The sequence below is a fragment of the Triturus cristatus genome, chromosome 7, assembly GCF_964204655.1.
Source record: "Triturus cristatus chromosome 7, aTriCri1.1, whole genome shotgun sequence".
Taxonomy (NCBI): domain Eukaryota; kingdom Metazoa; phylum Chordata; class Amphibia; order Caudata; family Salamandridae; genus Triturus; species Triturus cristatus.
The window spans coordinates 560,986,467-561,006,728 of record NC_140590.1 but is presented as its reverse complement, the minus strand read 5'-3'; the positions used below and the strand labels follow the sequence as shown (position 1 = coordinate 561,006,728).

The window sequence follows — 20,262 nt, the reverse complement described above, 5'->3', positions numbered from 1 at the left end:
TCCTGAAATCAGCAGTAACACTACTTCTAAAAGTAAATATTTAACCTGAATCTCTCCAGTCATGTAGGCACTATGTCAGCTTCCCATTGCAAGAGCCTTTTTTCAAGCTAGTATGCATCACCCATAGAGCGATAAACAGCAAAGGGAGAAAAATTCTACAATTGAAAATCACAAATACTCCCAACCAACAAACTTGCGCTCCAGTCCGGCAACTGATTTAATAATTTCTGTTTACATGAAGAAAACAATTGGAGGCACTTCTTTTTCAATTCAAGCTGCCAGACCCTAACTGCAAACCTTAGAGACACTTACAGCGTCGAAAAATGGTTAAGACCTTGTTTTTTTCGGCACAATACATCAAAGAATCTATATGATCTCATTCACAAAATTCCTCTGTGCCTATAGACAGATGCCCAAATAAGACCCTCCAAGATCAGGGAAGAAGCAAATTAGTTCAATCCCTTTACAAAAGATGCAAATCACACAGATGGTTCACTCCATCAAATCTCACCTAACAAACCTAAAGAACCAGCTGTCGGACATACCACACAGTGCCTCATATTAGAAGAGGCCAGGTACAAAGTTGAAAAGAATTGAAATAATCATTGCGCAAAATGTAACCCATCAAAGGACAAACTTTTCAACACCTTCAACAGCCAAAAGGAACAACCAAAGATGCAACAACAATTATCACCTGACCACGGGTGACAACCATCTACCTTTTCAATCAATCAATCAATCAATCAATCAATTTGTAAAGCGCGCTACTTACCCGTGAGGGTCTCAAGGCGCTGAGGGGGGGTGCCGCTACTGCTCGAAGAGCCAGGTCTTGAGGAGTCTTCTGAAGGCGAGTAGGTCCTGGGTCTGCCGTAGGTGGGCAGGGAGGGTGTTCAAGGTCTTTGGCAGCGAGGTAGGAGAAGGATCTGCCGCCGGAGGTTGTTCGTTGGATGCGGGGGACAGCGGCGAGGCTGGCAGAGCGGAGCTGGCGGGTGGGGGTGTAGAAGCTGAGTCTGCTGTTAAGGTAGGCTGGTCCGGCGTTGTGGAGTGCTTTGTGTGCGTGGGTGAGGAGCTTGAAGGTGATCCTCTTATTGACGGGGTGCCAGTGTATGTCTCTCAAGTAGGGAGTGATGTGGCTGCGGCAGGAGACGTTGAGGATCAGTCGGGCGGATGCGTTTTGGAGGCGTTGTTGTCGTCGTAGGTGTTTGGCTGGGATTCCTGCGTAAAGTGCGTTGCCGTAGTCCAGTCTGCTGCTTACGAGGGCCTGTGTCACCGTTCTTCTTGTTTCGGTCGGGATCCACTTGTAGATCCTGCGTAGCATGCGGAGGGTGTTGTAGCAGGAGGAGGAGACGGCGTTGACCTGTTTAGACATGGAGAGGGAGGAGTTGAGGCTGAATCCTAGGTTGCGTGCATGGTCCGTGGGTGTCGGTGCTGTTCCCAGTGTGGTCGGCCACCAGGAGTCATTCCAGGCTGAGGGGGTGGGTCCGAGGATGAGGACCTATGTCTTGTCCGAGTTCAGCTTCAGACGGCTGCTCCTCATCCAGTCGGCGACGGTTGGTTTTGGCGGTGTGTGGATCCTTTGTGAGGGAGAGGATGAGCTGGGTGTCGTCGGCGTAGGAGATGACGTTGAGGTCGTGATGGCGGGCCACTTGTGCGAGGGGGGCCATGTAGATGTTAAACAGCGTCGGGATGAGCCCTGGGGGATGCCACAGATGATGTCGGTGGCTTCGGATTGGAAGGGTGGGAGGCGGACGCTCCGGTTTCTATCGGAGAGGAAGGAAGTGGTCCAATCGAGGGCCTTCTCTTGGATTCTGGCTTCTTGGAGGCGTGTCTTTAGGGTGCGATGGCAGACCGTGTCGAAGGCGGCTGATAGGTCCAAGAGGACGAGGGCTGTTGTTTCGCCGTTGTCTAGTTGGCGCCTAATGTCGTCTGTGGCGGCGATGAGGGCTGTCTCGGTGCTGTGGTTTCATCTGAATCCGGACTGGGACGGGTCCAAGATGTTGTTGTCTTCGAGGTGGCAGGTCAATTGTATGTTGACGATTTTCTCGATGACCTTCGCCGTGAACGGGAGCAGGGAGATGGGCCGGAAGTTCTTGAGGTCCTTGGGGTCCGCTTTGGGCTTCTTGAGGAGGGAGTTGATTTCGGCGTGCTTCCAGCTTTCCAGGAATGTCGCTGTTTTGAAGGAGATGTTGATGATCTTCCGTAGTTGGGGTGCGATGACTGCGTCTACTTTGTTGAATATGTGGTGTCGGCACGGGTCTGACGGGGATCCTGAGTGGATGGAGTTCATGATCTTGCGTGTCTCGTCGTCGTTGACGTTGGACCAGGAGGTCAGGTGGTTGGTGCTGGTGGTGTTCGCAGGGGAGGTGGAGTCTGGTGTGGTCGGGGCGGTCGTGGTGTTGAAGCTGTCGTGCATGTCAGCGATCTTGCAGTGGAAGAAGGTGGCTAGTGAGTCGCACAGTTCTTGTGAGGGCGGGATGTCGTTGGCGAGTTCCTTTACGATGCTGAAGAGTTCTTTGCTGTCGTGTGCGTTGTTATCCAGGCGGTCTTTGAAGGAGGACCTCTTGGCTAATCTGATGAGGTGGTGATGTCTGCAGGTGGCGTCCTTGTGGGCTGCGTGGTTGTCCGGTGTGCGTTCGTGGAGCCATTTCTTTTCCAGTTTCCGGCATGCGCGTTTGGAGGTCTGGAGCTTGTTGGTGAACCAGGTGGCTCTCTTGCTGGCGTGGTTGTTGGAGGGTTTCTTGAGCGGGGCGAGGGTGTTGGTGCAGTCGTCGATCCACTGTTTGAGGTTGCGGACTGTGGCATCTGAGTTGGTGGGGGTCGGTGGGTGGGTTCTGGGCGACGGTGGTGATCAGCCGGTCTTCGGTGACTTTGCTCCAGCAGCGGCGATGCAGCTATTGGGTGCAGTGGTGCGTGGTTGGTTTCTTGAAGTTGAAATGGATGCAGAGGTGGTCGGACCAGTGGAGTTTGGTGGTGTGGTCGAAGGCGACGTGGGTTCTTATGGAGAAGACGGGGTCCAGCGTGTGGCCGGCGGCGTGTGTGGGTGCAGGGACGAGTTGTCTGAGGCCGAGGTTGGCGAGGTTGTCTATCAGGGTGACGGAGTTGGCGTCGTTGTTGTTCTCGAGGTGGAAGTTCAGGTCCCCGAGGAGGATGTAGTCCGTAGAGGCGTGGGTGCTGGCGAGGTCGGCGATGGAGTCGCTGAACTGAGCCCGGGGTGTCTGTAGACGAGTGTTCCTCTGAGGGTGGTGTTGGGGTCGGTGTGGACCCGGAAGTGCAGGTGTTCGGCGGTGTTGAGGGTGTCGTCTGCGTGGGTGGCGACCTTGAGGGTGGACTTGTGGATGATGGCTATTCCTCCTCCGATTCCGTTGGCGCGATCCCTGGGGGTGATCTTGTAGCCGTCCGGGATGGCTATGGCGATATCGGGCGCCGAGGAGTCGTTCCACCAGGTCTTGGTCAGGAAGGCTAAGTCTGGGGCGGAGGTGTTGAGCAGATCCCAGAGCTCGACCGCATGTTTGCGTGCGGAGCGGGTGTTGAGGAGTATGCAGCGTAGGTGGTTGGGTCCTGTCCTTGGAGGTTTGGTGGGTCTGTTGCAGGTGAAGCTGCAGGTGCGGCAGGAGAAAGGTCCGTTTCGGGGCGGCCTGGAAGCAGGTGTGGTTTCGGCCGGCGTTGAGTGCGTGGAGGGTGCTGGCGTCGTAGCGGAGTCTGGTGTCCTGGCGTACGCGGGGTCCAGGGGTTCTGGCGCTGGGCGCAGTCCAGGCGCGGACGGGCGCAGACGGGCTTGCCTTAGGCGCGCCAGCGGGCGCGCAGCGTCCAGCATATATGGGGAGGTGGGAAGGAGGAGCAGCTGGGAGGCGGGAGCAGCGAGTGGGCAGGGGGCGGAGCCGCAGGGGGCACAGCGGCGGGGAGCAGTGTAAACAGAAGCAAAATGGGGGCACAAGAGGGGAAAAAGTGGTACAGAAGGCCAAAGAGGCGCACGGGGGGAGGAAGCGAGTGGCACCGAGCACAAAAAACGGGGCACACAGGCAGAGGGGCACAGAGGGGGGGGGACAAAACGAGTGGCACAGAGCACAAGTGGGTTACAGAGAGGGGGAGCAGTGGCACAGAGCCAAGGACACTAACCAGCGGGTCGGTGGCGGCAGCAGGGGCACACTTATCAGCGAGTCGGCAGCGGCAGCAGGGGCACCCAGTCGGCGCTGCGTGGAGGGGGAGCAACCTACCACGAGGGTCAGGGGTCGCTCACCTCACCGCGCAGCGTCCGGCATATATGGGGAGGTGGGAGGGAGGAGCAGCTGGGAGGCGGGAGCAGCGAGTGGGCCGGGGGCGGGGCCACAGGGGGCACAGCGGCGGTGAGCAGTGTAAACAGAAGCAAAATGGGGGCGCAAGAGGGGAAGAAGTGGTACAGAAGGCAAAGGGGCGCAAGGGGGGAGAAAGCGAGTGGCACCGAGCACAAAAAACGGGGCACACAGGCAGAGGGGCACAGAGGGGGGGGGAACAAAACGAGTGGCACAGAGCACAAGTGGGTTACAGAGAGGGGAAGCAGTGGCACAGAGCCAAGGACACTAACCAGCGGGTCGGCGGCGGCAGCAGGGGCACACTTATCAGCAAGTCGGCAGCAGGGGCACACAGTCGGCGCTGCGTGGACGGGGAGCGACCTACCACGAGGGTCAGGGGTCGCTCACCTCACCACGAAGTCCGGCATATATGGGGAAGTGGGACGGAGGAGCAGCTGGGAGGCGGGAGCAGCGAGTGGGCGGGGCCGCAGGGGGCACAGCGGCGGGGAGCAGTGCAAACAGAAGCAAAACGGGGGCACAAGAGGGGAAAAAGTGGTACAGAAGGCAAAGGGGCGCACGGGGGGGGAGAAAGCAAGTGGCACCGAGCACAAAAAACAATGCACACCGGCAGAGGGACACAGAAGGGGGGGTGAACAAAACGAGTGGCACAGAGCACAAGTGGGTTACAGAGAGGGGGAGCAGTGGCACAGAGCCAAGGACACTAACCAGCGGGTCGGCGGCGGCAGCAGGGGCACACTTATCAGCGAGTCGGCAGCGGCAGCAGGGGCACACAGTCGGCGCTGCGTGGATGGGGAGCAACCTACCACGAGGGTTAGGGGTCGATCTCTAGGCTTTCAACATCCTTAGTTTGGATGTTATCTCAAAGATCCTCAACCCACTGTATTCCTAAAGCCCTGCATGTAAACTGATCCTGAACTGTACAGATTGCTCTCTCGTTCCTTTAGCTTAAATGATCCGCTCCTTACCCTCTACATGTCTATTGTCTCCGAGTATTCCCTACTCTGTAACAGCCGGTCTGATTCACTCTCTACTATATTTCAGCAAACTGAACTCTCCGCACAAATTAAAAATTCTCCTTATGTTTAACCATTCTTTGCAATCCAACACCCTCTAGCTTATCTACTCATTCAAACTTCCATTTGCATGAGCTCTCATTTAATTCCTATTAACTTATTTATCGAACATAGAAACTGGAGAAAAGCATGGAACAGTTTCCCTAGAGTACAACACTACTTCCAATATCCAACAATAACAAATAACCACTGAAATTCCAGCTAACATTGGGTTCCCAAGTACGGCGCTACTCACCATAAAGTTCTTCAAAGCCTTGTCAGGTGTAGGAAAAGCTATAAAAATGCAATTATATTACAATACAGTGCGCTTTAGACATTCTACCACACTATTTGCTCTGTAGAGTCTGTTAGCTATGGCAGAGAAGCAACTCATAGGAACGGATTTTAGAAAATCAGCAATCGAAGTTGGTCATAGCAGAGGGGAGTAATCCTCAAGAATGGGCTTTGTACACCCAGTTATGGTTCATGGCTGGAGGAGCCTACCCAGGAGTGGCAGGGAGCAACCACTGGAGTAGGCATTACACAGACAGACGCTCAAAGTGGTTTCAAGTGTCTACTCATCACAACACAGAAGCATCCCATAGGAGGTTCCTTGCAGCTTTACATGAGTCCTATGAGGCGGACATGGAAAAAGCTGCTGTAGGAAATAGTTAATGTTGGTTGGATGAGGATTAAGTGGAAGGGTGTTAGAAGAGGAGAATGGCTAAAGGTTATAGAATGGATGTTTGGGCTCAACCGGGACTGGGTTGGTGTTACCCACACTAGTGGGAAGTGCAAGGGCAGAGGTGAGAAGGACATGGTGGTTAATTCTAAGGAGGGCTGAAGTTAAGATAGGAACGGCGAAAGGATCACATAAGGGAGATGTAAGGCATAAGCAGCTACGCTGCAGGGGTTCTGGCCAAAAGTCCTTCTAGGACTTACCAGGACCAAACATGGTAGTTATCTTTGGTACTCAGGAAAACAATTATGGGTCCCACAGAGGAATTGTTAGTTATGAGCTAGTAGAGGTAATTTCTTCTTATTTGTTTTTATTGACAACAGTCACACAGCGGGTGGCCTAACATAGAACTAAACTTAAGCTACCAGTCTGACTTATTAAACAAACTTTTTACTGGGACTAGGAGAAGGGAGAAGACTGGCTATGTTCCTGGTTGGCTGATTTTGCTCAGTCTGAGCCGATCTGTTTGCAACCTTACTGCAGGAAATCCTTTCGATCAACATAGCAAAATAGAGCAATTTTTTCCAATTGTAAATATGTTGTTCCTGGGAAAAGAAAAAACTATTGGCCCAAACTTGTCAAAGAAAGGTGACCCCTACAACCAAAATAAAATAATGTAGAATTAATTCCCTTTTAAAGATCAATTTTTAAGTCCCTTTCTGGAAGCTAAAAGCAATTATTTTCAGCTTTAGCAGAGATGTGGAATTGCTATTGTTTGAGAACCAGTTTATAATTCTAGTAGAATAGTGAGCAAGGACAAAATTAGGATCTCGCAACTTATTTGATACTGCAAACGTTTACATTATCTTTACTTTTAAGGTCTTTGTGAATGTGAGCTCCTGAATTGTTTGATATGCCAGATACCGCCATTGACACAAATGCAAATTGTTGCATACTCAGGGAAGACGAATGAGGGAGCTCTCCAACACAGTGTAATACTGATCACAGCAGAGGCACGTGACAGGCAGCTGCATCCTTGTCATAATAGTTGTATATTGTTCTCGGCACATTTTCTGAAGGGCAGTTTTTTTTGTCACATATTCATGTGGGCATTATTATTTGTCACACTTTCAGATGACATGAATATTCGGCAAATATTCCAACCAGTATTATGCTAGGATGCTTACTCTATACAACTATACATGTGCTGTAGAATAATGGCCAGTGGGCATAGATTTACTGGTGAGTTACAATAGCTGTGCAGATCATGGCACTCCACCTTGTTCATTGAGTGGATCTGAACCAAAATTTAAACTATCAGTTTCCCTCTTTAGTTGCTTTTTTTGCTTTCCATTAACCAAAAAGCCAAGAACGAACTCAATAACAAATAAAACAACCAAGAGTCCAATGTGTTTGACAAAATGAAGCAGTTACACTTGTGTAAGCATAGCATTCTGGAAATGCTTTTGGGTCTCCCCATTTTCTTGCAGTAATCACACACAATCAGACGAAGAGGATGTTATTTACAGTCTTGATAAAAGCCTCAAGTTATTGGGCGAAACACGTGTCGGCAGAACTGTCACCATTTGCAACAATAAAAAGCAACAATTAAAGCAATTCATGAAGGAAACAGATAGGTTGCAATTTGGTTGGAATCCACGGGGAAGTACCAGGATCTGCACAATTCATACCCACTGTTCATACTGACTGGGGAGAGAGAACACTCCCTAAAGGAGCCTAGGGGCACTCTGTTTAAAGAACTTTAGAACACCTCAAGCTGAGATGTCTCGAGACTTACAGGTGGCATCAGAATACGCCGCATACTTTGACACATTATTCAATGGCACATATTATGTTAGACATTGATCCCTGGCAGATAATGGGATACAGATTATCCCATTGAACACAGTCTGAATGTCATTACTGTTTGGCACATAATCAGAATGGAATTATTTTGGGCACATATTTTCATAGGTATTATTCTCTAGAATATATTGTGATAGTTGTATCTATCATGCTGGGAATGATTCTAATTGAGAATCATTGTCTGGAATATATTCTGAGGGGCAAGTACATTTATTGGGCATCATTCTTCGGCATGCTCTGAGGAACATTATTCTACATGGTACATACCAATTCTCCTGACACGTATTCTGGTGGTATAGTTTCACCTGTGCAGTACTTGGAATGTGACCGCACAGTGGCACAGAAGTTTCATTACTGTACCATAATACTTCAGTGCACTGTGCTACTCTTCATTTGACACAGCCACAAAAGGACAAGCTGCAACTGTGCACAGGTGAAACTGTGCACGGGTGAATTTGTAATGGTTTTATCCAACAATTGGAGTGACATCAGCTGGCGCGTTCAAAGGAGGGCAGCTAGTAGCAACATGCATGGGGCCAAATGGGGAGATAGAACATTTTTTAACTGACTTCTGTGCACCCACCTCCCACAAACAGGAATACCCCTTCCCCTCATGTACCCAAACATGCTGTCCACATACAATGCACGCTCTGGGTCAAACAAGGGGTTCCACTTTCAGCCATCTGCACTGGGTATACCAGTGAGAGAAAGTAGGCCGTTATTAGTATTGAAGGGTGCAGGACAAAGGCCTGTATCCCACGCACTAAAGTCACCTGCCCCTAAAAACCAGCCTTGACATTTCTTGCTGAGCTGAACACTCTGCAGGGAGGAAACCGCAAAACCATTGTTGAGAATAGCTTAGAGACCTCATAACTCTGGACTCCAGAACTGTAAAGAAAATACCAGGTCTAATAGAAATGTCGAAATTAGGAGTAGGTGGCAAGGTCCCTGCTTGGTTCACAGGTATAACCCAGTGTCCCGTTCTCCAGTACGTCATCACTGGATATTGACAGTGTCTGTTCTCCTGTCAGTTCGCCTAAATAGTATCAGTGGCATAACCAGGCCCCGAATCTCTCCTCATAAAACAGGTAGAATACGTACTTTGTCTCCAGTGAATTGTCATGTAGCACAAGAGTGTTCACAATTGTATATTTCTGTTGGTGAGTATAAATAAGGGTATTGCGTCTACAGCAGCGCTCTGAGCAGGCCACAGCCTTGCAGTGCAGTGAGCCAGGTCCTATGGGGCCCACCAGTTCAGCCATTTACCAGCTGAAGGGGGGAACAAAAACCCTACATTCCTGCCTGTCACATGCTAGTGCTGCAGCGCAATGTCAGCAGAAGTCCCTTTTGTGACACAGCGACTAAGTGGCCACTGTTGTTTACCATTGGTGTTCTAGGCACATGGCATTCTTTCATTTCAACTGAATAACAAATGCAGTGCCACTCATTTGTAGACTTACCTCGGTAATGCTTTTGGACCTGGATACAGGTGCTACACGAACAGTTAAATAAAATGTCCTGTTGATTTCAATTATGTTTTGTCAAGTGAGACTAATTTATGAATTTGCCCAACACAGGGTGCTATTTCACATGCATTAATTAACTGTGCCACACCTCATGTAAAGGCTGCTCGAGCCACATCCGATTAAGTACCCATCCATCTGTTTATCCCACTTAAAGCACTGGTCTAAAGTGTCTCTGGGCCCGAGCACCGCTGCGATCTCCATTCTATTAGTGTGTCGTCTATTCAGCACCGAGGTCTGCATCCTGCTGCCCCTGTCCATGGACAGTCCCCGGTCTCTGCTGATCTGGCCGTGCATATAAAAAGAATACACGGTCTCTAGCGTGTCAGTCAGTATACACGGGGCCCTGGCATGTATTTCATCAGTGCATGTGGGTCAGAAGCGCAACTAGAGTACAATTTCGGGAGGGGGGGGGGAGGAGGGGGGACTACTATAAATTTCGTGGGGGGCTGATTCTTCCAGCAATATGCAGAGTGGAGATGCAGGGGCTCTAAGAAGAGGTGAAAACACAACACAGCCTCGTAAGAAAGTAAATGGTCTTTTAAAGACCTGTGAAGTACTCGGGAGCGGCTGTGTGTGTGCCCAGGAAGCTGTCTCATCCCGGGCTGCCACACACGAGGGGGGGGGGGGGGGGGTAGGGGGTGAAACCCTTTGAGCCCAATGGGCGTTGCGCGCCTGATGTGGGTGCATGCCGTATGGATCCGCTACAGGCTTTCTCCAGTTCAAGTACACTGCCCCAGGTCTCTTTTGGACGTGAGTGCGGCTTACACCCGGCAGTGGCGCCGAGCTGCTGTTCTTCGGTGTCGCCAGATGTCGTGGTTCACACATTAACTGATTGTTTACCTACAGCCAGGGGGCTGGGGCACGGCGGAGGTGCTACGCGCAGCCAGAAGCTGGCACTGCAGAGCTTTCTGGGAAAGGGATAATCCGGTTATGAATATGACGCACGAGCTAGTGAGAATGTGAAGGGGTGGAGGCACATCTGTGGGATGAGGAGGGCAAACATAAAAGGAACCACAGAGAGGGCAATCATCAAACCTCACCTGCTGCATTATTCACGCCTCCCAAGTGCGGTGCAGAACTAACCAAAAAAAAGGTTTTAAAAAAACATTCTCAACGAGAAACGGACGCAAGCCCTTTCCACGTGAACTATTCTACTCTGTCAATCTTGTCACAGAGGACACCCCCTGGTAAAATACTGTGCATCCAGCTCTGGGGGTTTGAGCAGGGCTGACGCAGGAGATGGTCTCCAGTGCGTATGCCACGGCAGGTGTGTGCTGTTCTGCATTCTCTCACGTAGTACCCCCTGGTCTCCAATGTATCATCGTCAGCTTTCAGAGGTGCGAGAGCAACATAAAGCTCGAACCAGAGGCCTGGCTGTGGCTCGAATTGAAGTCCTTTTAGAATCTCGAGACTAAACGAGCCGAGCTTTCAGGGCAGGTGAATTGGCCTAGAGGTAAGAGCCACCGATCCTGAAACACCGGGAACCAGACTTTAATTCAGGCCGCGCCTCAACATCCCATGACTGACTCTAGCTGCGCCAAAAAACGTATCTGGGTCCGTTGTGAAATGCTCTAAAACACTCGGGCCAGGTTTGCTCTATGAAACAAGCATTGGCATAGCCAATAGGTCTCGCTTTTGGGACCTTATAAGTATTTAGCTAAGCAGCACAATATCCTTTGTGCAACAACATCAACTGTTGCATGGCTAAACACTTATAAGGTCCCAAAAGCGAGACCTATTGGCTATGCCAATGCTTGTTTCCTTGGTCACAGCTGTGCTTCATGTGCTCTTCCTCCGGTCCTCACTCAGTCTTTCACAATAATTAGATGGTTATGCTAACACAATCATCTGTCGTGCCAGAAGTTCTTTTAGGTTTCTGTATAAGCCAGGAGATATCACCTCTAGAGCAGTGCTTCCCATTCTTTTTAGAACCGCAAACCTTCACGACTCACCTCGCTTCAGTGAGCTTGAGGTGGGAGACTTGTTAATGTAACTACAGTGTTGTTTTGATAGCACACTATTTACAGGCAGCACGTTATCCAGTGAAATCACCACTAAATGTGTGAAGACATAGTTTTGCTGATAAAACTATCGCACACAAACCTGGAGAACTAGTTTCAGTGGATATCTATCATTTGTGCATCACCAAATAAATCGTCTAAATTCGTTTTGATGCTATCAAAATCTTTGTTTCCGTAACACACCTCAGAATTACCCAAAAATTAGCTTATTTTGCTTTTCTAACTGCTGGACGTGTGCACTTCACTTTTTACAGGTGTTTACATTTTGTTGTTACAAAAGACATCTTTCCTTTCACTCTTTCTCTACCACAGCAAGATTGTCACATAATTACCTACTTATCTGACTGCAAAGTGAGGAATTTGTAAACACCAACCCTCATGTTAAAAAACATAAGCAGCAATTTGTCAGAAGACCCAACCTTACATTCGATCTGTCTCTGAAGCGCAGGTAATGTGACAAGATAAAGACCGAATTAAAAAACTTCTTTATTTATTGCTTAGACCTTTGGCACCCACATAGCGGCCAAGGTTTCAGATGTGTGGCATTTTCATAATTTCAGTGTAATTGAGTGACATCCAATGACTGAGTGACACTCGCGAGCTAAATGAAGCGATGAAGACAAGAAAAACAAAGATTTGAAATTACCCCATTGGTGCTATATGAAGCTTAGTGCTAATGTTTGCTTAAATGCACTTGCACCGAGGTAGTGCCGACATGTCTCAAGCAGTCTGTACCTTGCTGTCCTGGCTGAGAGGCAGAAAAAGCAGGTACATGGCCTCTGTATGGTGTACTCAAGCCCTGGTTTCAATTAGTTTGGTTAGAAGAAGTACTTGGGCCACCATGTTTATAAATGCTTGCTTACTGCTAGTGCATCCCACAAACTGACGGTCGGTCGAGGCTGCGAGATAGCAGCCGTGGTCTCAGCTGCTAGGAGTCCTTATTATTGTCACTGACTGCTTGAGCCGCCCAGTCCACAGCGGCACCACACCAGTGCAGCCAGAGAAGAGCAGTGAGCTGCAGGCTAATGTCGTAAAACAAAATATTTTCACGAAATCGGTCGCATTACAGACCTGAATGACTGAGCTGTCGGCCATGATGGCAAGTCTCCAGCAGCCCTATCCAGTGGCAGGGCATCATGAGAGAGGCACAGTGGCGGGCTGCTGAACAACTTAGAAACCGAACTGCCGCCCACTACTGACTCATGTCTTGACTCTGCAAATGAATGGACAATGTTTGTCACGTGACATGAATGCCGCTGCAGTCAGTGAGCGCAGCTGAGCGCAGCCTGGCCGGCGCGAGTGGACCCATGCATGCGATTTCATGAAAACTTTATAAGTACAAATTCAACAGTAGTTCGCTGCAGTGTGGTTGCACACTGTGGCCGCCAGAGCAGCACGAGGTCCGTCATACTTTGCTCATAGTGCAATAGCGATGTTCCCGTTTACCACTTGTTAGCAACTTAAGAGGGCGCCATAAGGTCGAGCATTGCTAAAGTTAAAAAGCAGACTCTTCAATCTATATTTTAAAACAAGCATTGACTGTGTGCGCGCCTCGCGCTCAAAGTAAAAAAAAAAAAACAGGTAGAGACTGCCAGAGTCAAGGGCACGCCCAGGGGAGCATGCGCACTGCACACTGCACTCGTGAACTTACTGAACTGCTTGTCATCCTCGGGATCAGAGTTACTCATACTCACCAGGTGAGGCTGCAACCAGGGCACCAGAATATCTGCGGGAGGCGAGGTGGAGGTGGAGGGAGGAAGAAAGGAAGGCATGGAGGTTGGCACGGCACAGGGAAGGGAGGAGGGGGCAAGGAAAACAAGCGCGCGCTGCGCGAGTGGTGCGCAAGCGCGCGACGGCAAAAGTAGGCTGGCGAGTGGGCAGGAAAGGAATTTTAACAAGCGCGCGTGCCGCACAAGAGGTGCGGGTGCTCGTGCGACAGCAAAAGTAGGCTGGCGAGTGGTATGTGATGCAGTGCGCGCGGCAAATGAAAGCCATGGGGCTGAAAGCTGGCGGATGCTCGCGTGAATGCAAGCGCTAGGCCAGCCAGCAGCACTTTGAAAACTCACCTACAAAATGTCTCTCCGAGCAGCTCTTGTGCACTGACTCAGCGAGACCTAATACTATGAAAAAATGGGGCTTCTACATTACATGATTTACATTCCAAATATTTTCATGGCTCAGCTCGTATCCCACGTTAGGCTCTATTTTTACCAGAGTTTACTCAGTCAACCTTACTTCAGCTCCCCAACGAATCAAGCTTGGTTCCAGCTCCTCTCAATTCATGAGCCATCATTGAACTCTACTCAATCAATCAATCAGGGGGGTTGTACAGCGCGGCTACTCACCCGTGAGGGTTTCAAGGTGCGGGGGGGGGGCAATGGGAAGGGGCTGCTGATCTATCTGGGTGTGGAGGTTCAGTCGAAGAGCCAGGTCTTGAGGTCCTTCCTGAACTGGGTCAACAACACAGATTGCCTGAGGTGGATTGGCAGGGTGTTCCAGGTCATGGCGGTGAGGTAGGAGAAGGATCTTCCTCTGGTTCTGGCCTTGTGGATCCGTGGGACGGAGGCCAGGGCCAGTTGGGCAGAACAGAAATGTCTGGCAGGTGTGTGATAAGCGAAGTGGTGGTTCAGATATTCTGGTGCAGCGCCTTGGAGAGCCTTGTAGGCATGTGTGAGGAGCTTGAAGGTGATTTTCTTGTTGATAGGGAGCCTGTGGAGTTGAAGGAGGTGTTGTGTCATGTGGCTGTGGCAGGGGATGTCGAGGACCAGTCTGGCTGCGGCGTTTTGTACGTTCTGTAGTTTCCTGAGCTGTTTCTGGGGGATGCCGGCATGGAGTGCGTTGCCGTAGTCTAGCCTACTGGTGATGAGCGTGTGGATGACCCTCTTGCTGGATTCTGTGGGGCATCATCTGAATGTCTTTTGAAGCAGGCAGAGTGTGTGGAAGCAGGATGAGGATACCGCGTTGATTTGGCGGTTCATTGAGAGCGAGGCATCCAGTATGATGCCACGGTTGTGTGTGGTCCGTAGCAGTGGAAGGGGTATCTAGTGTGGGGAAAACCAGGAGCCGTCCCATACTGAGGGGATGGGTCCCAGGATGAGTACTTTAGTTTTGTCTGAGTTGAGCTTGATGCTGCTGTCTTGCATCCAGGTACCAACTGCCTTCATTCCATTGTGAAAGTTGATTCTGGCGGCTGTGGGTTCGTTGGTGAGGGAGATGATCAGCTGGGTGTCGTCGGCGTAGGAGACGAGGTTGAGTCCGTGGCTTCTGACAATTGCTGCGAGGGGAGCCATGTGGATATTGAAGAGGGTGGGACTCAGGGAGGAGCCCTGGGGCCTCTGCAGCTGATATCTGTAGGTTCTGAGAAGAACAAGGGGAGTCTGATTCGCTGTATTCGGCAAGTCAGGAAAGAGTGGAACCAGTCCAGTGCCTTGCTGCGGATGCCGGCGTCGTGGAGTCTCGTGATTAGGGTCCCGTGAAAGATGGTGTCGAAGACAGCCGAGTCCAGTAGGATGAGGGCTGTGGTTTCGCCCCGGTCGAGGAGGGAGCGGATGCCATCAGTGGCGGCAAAGAGTGCGGTCTCTGTGCTGTGGTTGCTTTGGAAACCAAATTGGAGGTGTCCAGGACGTGGTTCTCGTCAATGAACTCTGAGAGTTGGGCATTGATGGCCCTCGAGGGCCTTAGCTGGGAAGGTGGGGGGGGGGGAGGGAGATGGGTCGGAAGTTCTTGAGGTCTGCCGGGTCAGCGGACAGTTTCTTAATCAGGGGGTTGATCTTGGCGTGTTTCTAGTTGTCGGGGAAGGTGGCGGTTTGGATGGAGCAGTTGATGGTGCGGCAAAGCTGGGGTGCGATGGAGGCGGCTGCTCTATGGAAGATGTGGTATGGGCAAGGATAGAATGGGGCTCCTGAGTGGATGCTCTTCATGGTCTTGAGCGGAGTCCAGTTGAGCACGATCTGTTGGGGTGTGGCGTGGTTGCGTGCGGTGGCGGTGGGCGTAGTGACGGGGTTTTGGGTGTCGAAGCTGTCGTAGATATGCCTGATATTCTGGTGGAAGAAGGTACATAGTGTGTTGCAGAGGTCTTGGGAGGGTGGGATGTCTGCGGTCTCACTATTGGGCCTGGCAAACTCCTTGACGATGGCGAAGAGTTCTTTGCTGTTGGGTTCGTTGGCATTTATTCCATCTTGGAAAGCCGTTTTCTTTGTGGTTTTGAGGAGAAGGTGGTGTGCGTTGACTGCAGATTTGAATGTTGTGTGGGTTTCAGGGGTTTTATTGTTCCTCAATCTCTTCTCGAGTTGTCAGCAGGTGCGTCTGGACTCGTGGAGGGCGGGAGTGAACTAGCTGGCTTTCTTGGAGTGTTGCTTGCCTGGTGTCTTCTTGACGGCTGTGTGCGTCAGTGCGGTGCAAGAAAAAAAGGAAAGAAAAGCAAAAGCACAAAAGGGGGAGGCAGGAAAAAATAAGAGAGAGAAAAGTAGAAAGAGAGACAGAAGAGCAGTCAAGCAGAAGAGCAGTGACGCTCTACCACTAGACTACCAGAGATGAGGCACTGGCAGGAGCCTGCAGGTGGAGAAGGACCTCAAACTCCTGACCAGGGGTCAGCAGCAGTAATGGGAACAGCAGCAGCAACCAGACTGAGCTGCGCCATGAAAGGAGCAAGTCCACCAAAAGGTTAGTGGACTACACTCTCACTGCGCAGCGGCCGCCATTAAGTAGTGCTGCGGAGGGGGCTGGACAGCTCGGAGGTGGGAAAACACAGGAGTGGGAAGTGTCACTGAAGGGGGGGTGGGGCCGCGGGGGTTTGCAAGGGCAACAAATGAGGAAAAACAGGAAAAAATGAAAGAAAAGCACAAAAGGTAGAGGCAGGAAAATAAAGAGAGACAAAAGGCCAGTCAAGCAGCACAGCAGTGATGCTCTACCACTAGACCACCAGGGATAACACGCGGGCAGGAGTCTGCTGCGGATGGAGGCGGGCCTAAAAACTCCTGACCAGGGGTCAGCAGCAGACACAGGAACAGCAGCAGCTACCACACGGAACTGTGCCGTGAAAGGAGCAAGTCCACCTAAAGCTCCACTCGATCTCGTCTCGTAGTGCCATTTGATTCATGTTTCTATAATAAAGTGTATTTCTTCTCCAGAGGATATTTAATTCTACTTGGATGTTTTGTCACACCTATGTAATGCAGAATTCACTCAATTTCTCTACAATCTGGTTTTACTCATCCTTGCAAATCATCTGCACAGAATAGTTCATGCCACTCTTAATTGTACAACTTGAAATCATATATGCTGATGTCCTCAGGCTTGCGCACTTCTAAAAGATCTTTGAACCTGGTTTCTCCAGCTCAGTGCCACCCTTCATAGATCTAGTGGATGCTAAAGCCAGGTTAAAAGTACCCAGACTCGCGTTCATCCCTCCCTCTATGACATACAGTCAATTTCACTCAACGAGAGACCATGCATATGCCCAGGTTTCTGTACAACATCGCCTCCCCTTTACCATGCTGAGCGCTGGACATTAATCTTTTTCTGCAACATATAGTAATCAGTTACAGGTTTTATGCCCTCTCTCCCATGTGTCAGTCACAAAGAAACCCATCAGAAGGGTTGGACTGGAAACCAAAGTAAGACCTAGGAAAAATACTTAAGCCAACTCTGCGGTGCACATGACCAGGAGTAGAATGGGCCCATGGAGACATGGTTGGTCACCCTGCTCTGAAAGCCATCCACTAGTCTGCAACCCACTGGGGAAATGCCAAAGTGGCAGACTGGCCAGTCCAGCCATGCCTTCGCTATTATGTATTTTATTATCAACGCAAGTGGTCCCTATGGGGGAAGTGCGGCCCTTGACTACCACGGCAATAGTTATACAAAATCCTTCCTACAAGTAAGGTTTATTATGCGACTTGTGCATTTATTCTCATTTTAACAAAAATCCTGTTCGAAAGTAAGGACTATGTTTTGCAATTTACAGTATCAATATTATGACACGGTGCTCCTATTTAGTGATGGCACAGTGAAAGTGATAAAGTGAACAAACAGTGTGTAAGTGCTATACACAATAATATATATACACCTGACTGATAGGGGCATTGTGATGTTACATGCAACACTCGGTTTACGAGTGTCGCAATCCATAATCAACTTAAATTAAAAAGGAGTCCACAGTAGAAGTTGTAGACGTTTTGACCCACAATGCAAATTTAAATAGAAAAGGGCCATCATCAGAATCGAATACTGTAGGATGCACCTAGAAATGAAAGAATTGTGAGTCAATTTCTTTTTAATGTATGTTGAGTAGATGATTAAAAAATTATTTAACTGAGGTCTTGAGACCTACTAGAGGGATTGTGGCCACAGTCCTACAATCCTAGATGTGTATGTCACTGGATCTGGGGGTAGATCATCAGGCTAGCGTCAGGATTGGGAAAGCTGTGAGGAGAGATAGTGGATATTACTCTCATGTGTAGTGACATAAAATGTCTTAAATGTAATAGTGGTGCAAACTTACCGGAATTGGTAAGTAGTGGTAAGTCTCTTGGAGGTGGATGGAACAAGAGTGACCAGGACAGAACCGGAGGTGGGGTAAACCAATTAATTACGATTCTCAGTGCACTTGTTAATTAAATAAGGTCTCTGGAAGAGACAGACCAATAATGTCAATGGTTGTCACAGACCTAATGACAACATGGCCATTGCAAGATTACTGCAAACCATAAGAAGCCCGTGGATCCTCTTAATGAATGAGTGGGCCGTGGGGTCCAGCGCTGAACTCTATTGCTAATGAAAAACAAATAGGATAAATTAAAGAAACGCTTCCTAGCATGTGATTAAATGTACGCGAGGAAGGAAAACGCCCATCGGGTCAGTGTTACCAACAGAGAAAGATTACTCAGATCAACAGTGTCTGGCACTATGCATAGACCACTATTAATAACATTAACTTAATTAAGTTAAACAAGTGCAGGAAAGCTAACTATTAAGCACAAGGTGCATGAGGGGTATAGTTCAAACATACTACTGTGGGTAATAAATAACCATTCAGGAGTATATAACTGCAACAAAATGCGGCAGCAATGTCCTGAAAACGGCTTTGGAAATCAAAGTCAGAAAATAGGCAGCACTGCCATAGATGATTATGACTAACATAGGGGCCAATTACGACTTCAGAGTCGTGGCGGTGGTTGGGAGAACACTGCCAAGCTAGCGGCCTCCCAACATTACTGGAATAATGGGCACAACATGGGCCCAAGCCACAACACAAAAAGGCTAAATCACCCTGGGGCCCTTTTTGTGGCCATTTACCTGATTTTCCAACAACCTTTTCATGGCGGTGTCCCCACCACGAAAAGGTCGGCGGAAAGGCAGGTCATTATACACATGGCGGCGCCCATGCTGGCACCAACACCATTAACCGACGCTGTCCTTACCACCGCCGCCACAGTATTTCATATATCGGCGGTGGCCTGTTGGCGGTCCAACCATATAGTTCAGAGGCAGAATCAGGCAGTCTGACCACCAAGGAAGCAGTGGTTTGACTGCCAACGAAGGTACATCGGTCCCAAGCCCGCCGAAGTCATAATCAGCCCCATAGTTTGGATGCAGCCGACTTTGCATTATAGATGGGTGGCGAATTAGGACACAGTAAAAAAAAAAAAACAATACGAAGCACCAACTTCTAATATGTGGAATTCACCAATCTCAGTATGGGGAGCCCTCAAGAAATGAGTGGCAGTGTAACATTTTTATTAATCACGTATCTAAATGTGTAGAAAAAGAATAGTGATTAAATACAATGTAACCCAGTCATAATATCGATACTGTAATGGCTCCTGGAAGTAACAAACTCAACACCTGCAACATGCCCAGACTCCTGTATACTTTGCATCAGATACAGAGTGCCCCATCAGTGTCAAGAACACAGCTTATCAATATCGTGCTCAACACATGTACCGCGGCCCACACCTGAGCCAGGCCCGCGCAGCCACAGTCCATGTCTTAGAGGCAATCTTCCCCATCGGGTTTGTGCCCCAGACACAATCACTGCACCTATATCATTGTGAAAAATAGATACTTGCATCAGGCTTCTGTACCTGAACCATGGGCAGCATCTGCAGCACACAGACTCCCACCAAGCTGAACACCATCTGCAGTACACAGACCCACAACAAGCTGAACACCATCTGCAGCACACAGACTCCCACCAAGCTGAACACCATCTGCAGTACACAGACTCCCACCAAGCTGAACACCATCTGCAGTACACAGACCCACAACAAGCTGAACACCATCTGCAGCACACAGACTCCCACCAAGCTGAACACCATATGCAGTACACAGACCCCCCACCAAGCTGAACACCATCTGCAGTACACAGACCCACAACAAGCTGAACACCATCTGCAGCACACAGACTCCCACCAAGCTGAACACCATATGCAGTACACAGACCCCCCACCAAGCTGAACACCATATGCAGTACACAGACCCCCCACCAAGCTGAACACCATCTGCAGCACACAGACCCCCACCAAGCTGAACACCATCTGCAGCAGACCCCCACCAAGCTTAACACCATCTGCAGCACACAGACCCCCACCAAGCTTAACACCATCTGCAGCACACAGACCCCCACCAAGCTGAACACCATCTGCAGCACACACCATATGCAGCACACAGACCCCCACCAAGCTGAACACCATCTGCAGCACACATACCCCCACCAAGCTGAACACCATCTGCAGCACACAGACCCCCACCAAGCTGAACACCATCTGCAGCACACAGACCCCCACCAAGCTGAACACCATCTGCAGCACACAGACCCCAACCAAGCTT

The 20,262-nt window shown here is 49.8% G+C and overlaps 1 protein-coding gene across 1 annotated transcript in view; it reads right to left on the bottom strand.

Moving 5' to 3' along the window:
- The window catches only part of HID1 (HID1 domain containing), a 221,874-nt gene that overhangs the window by 200,769 nt on the left and 843 nt on the right, over positions 1-20,262 (bottom strand). The window lies entirely within an intron of this gene.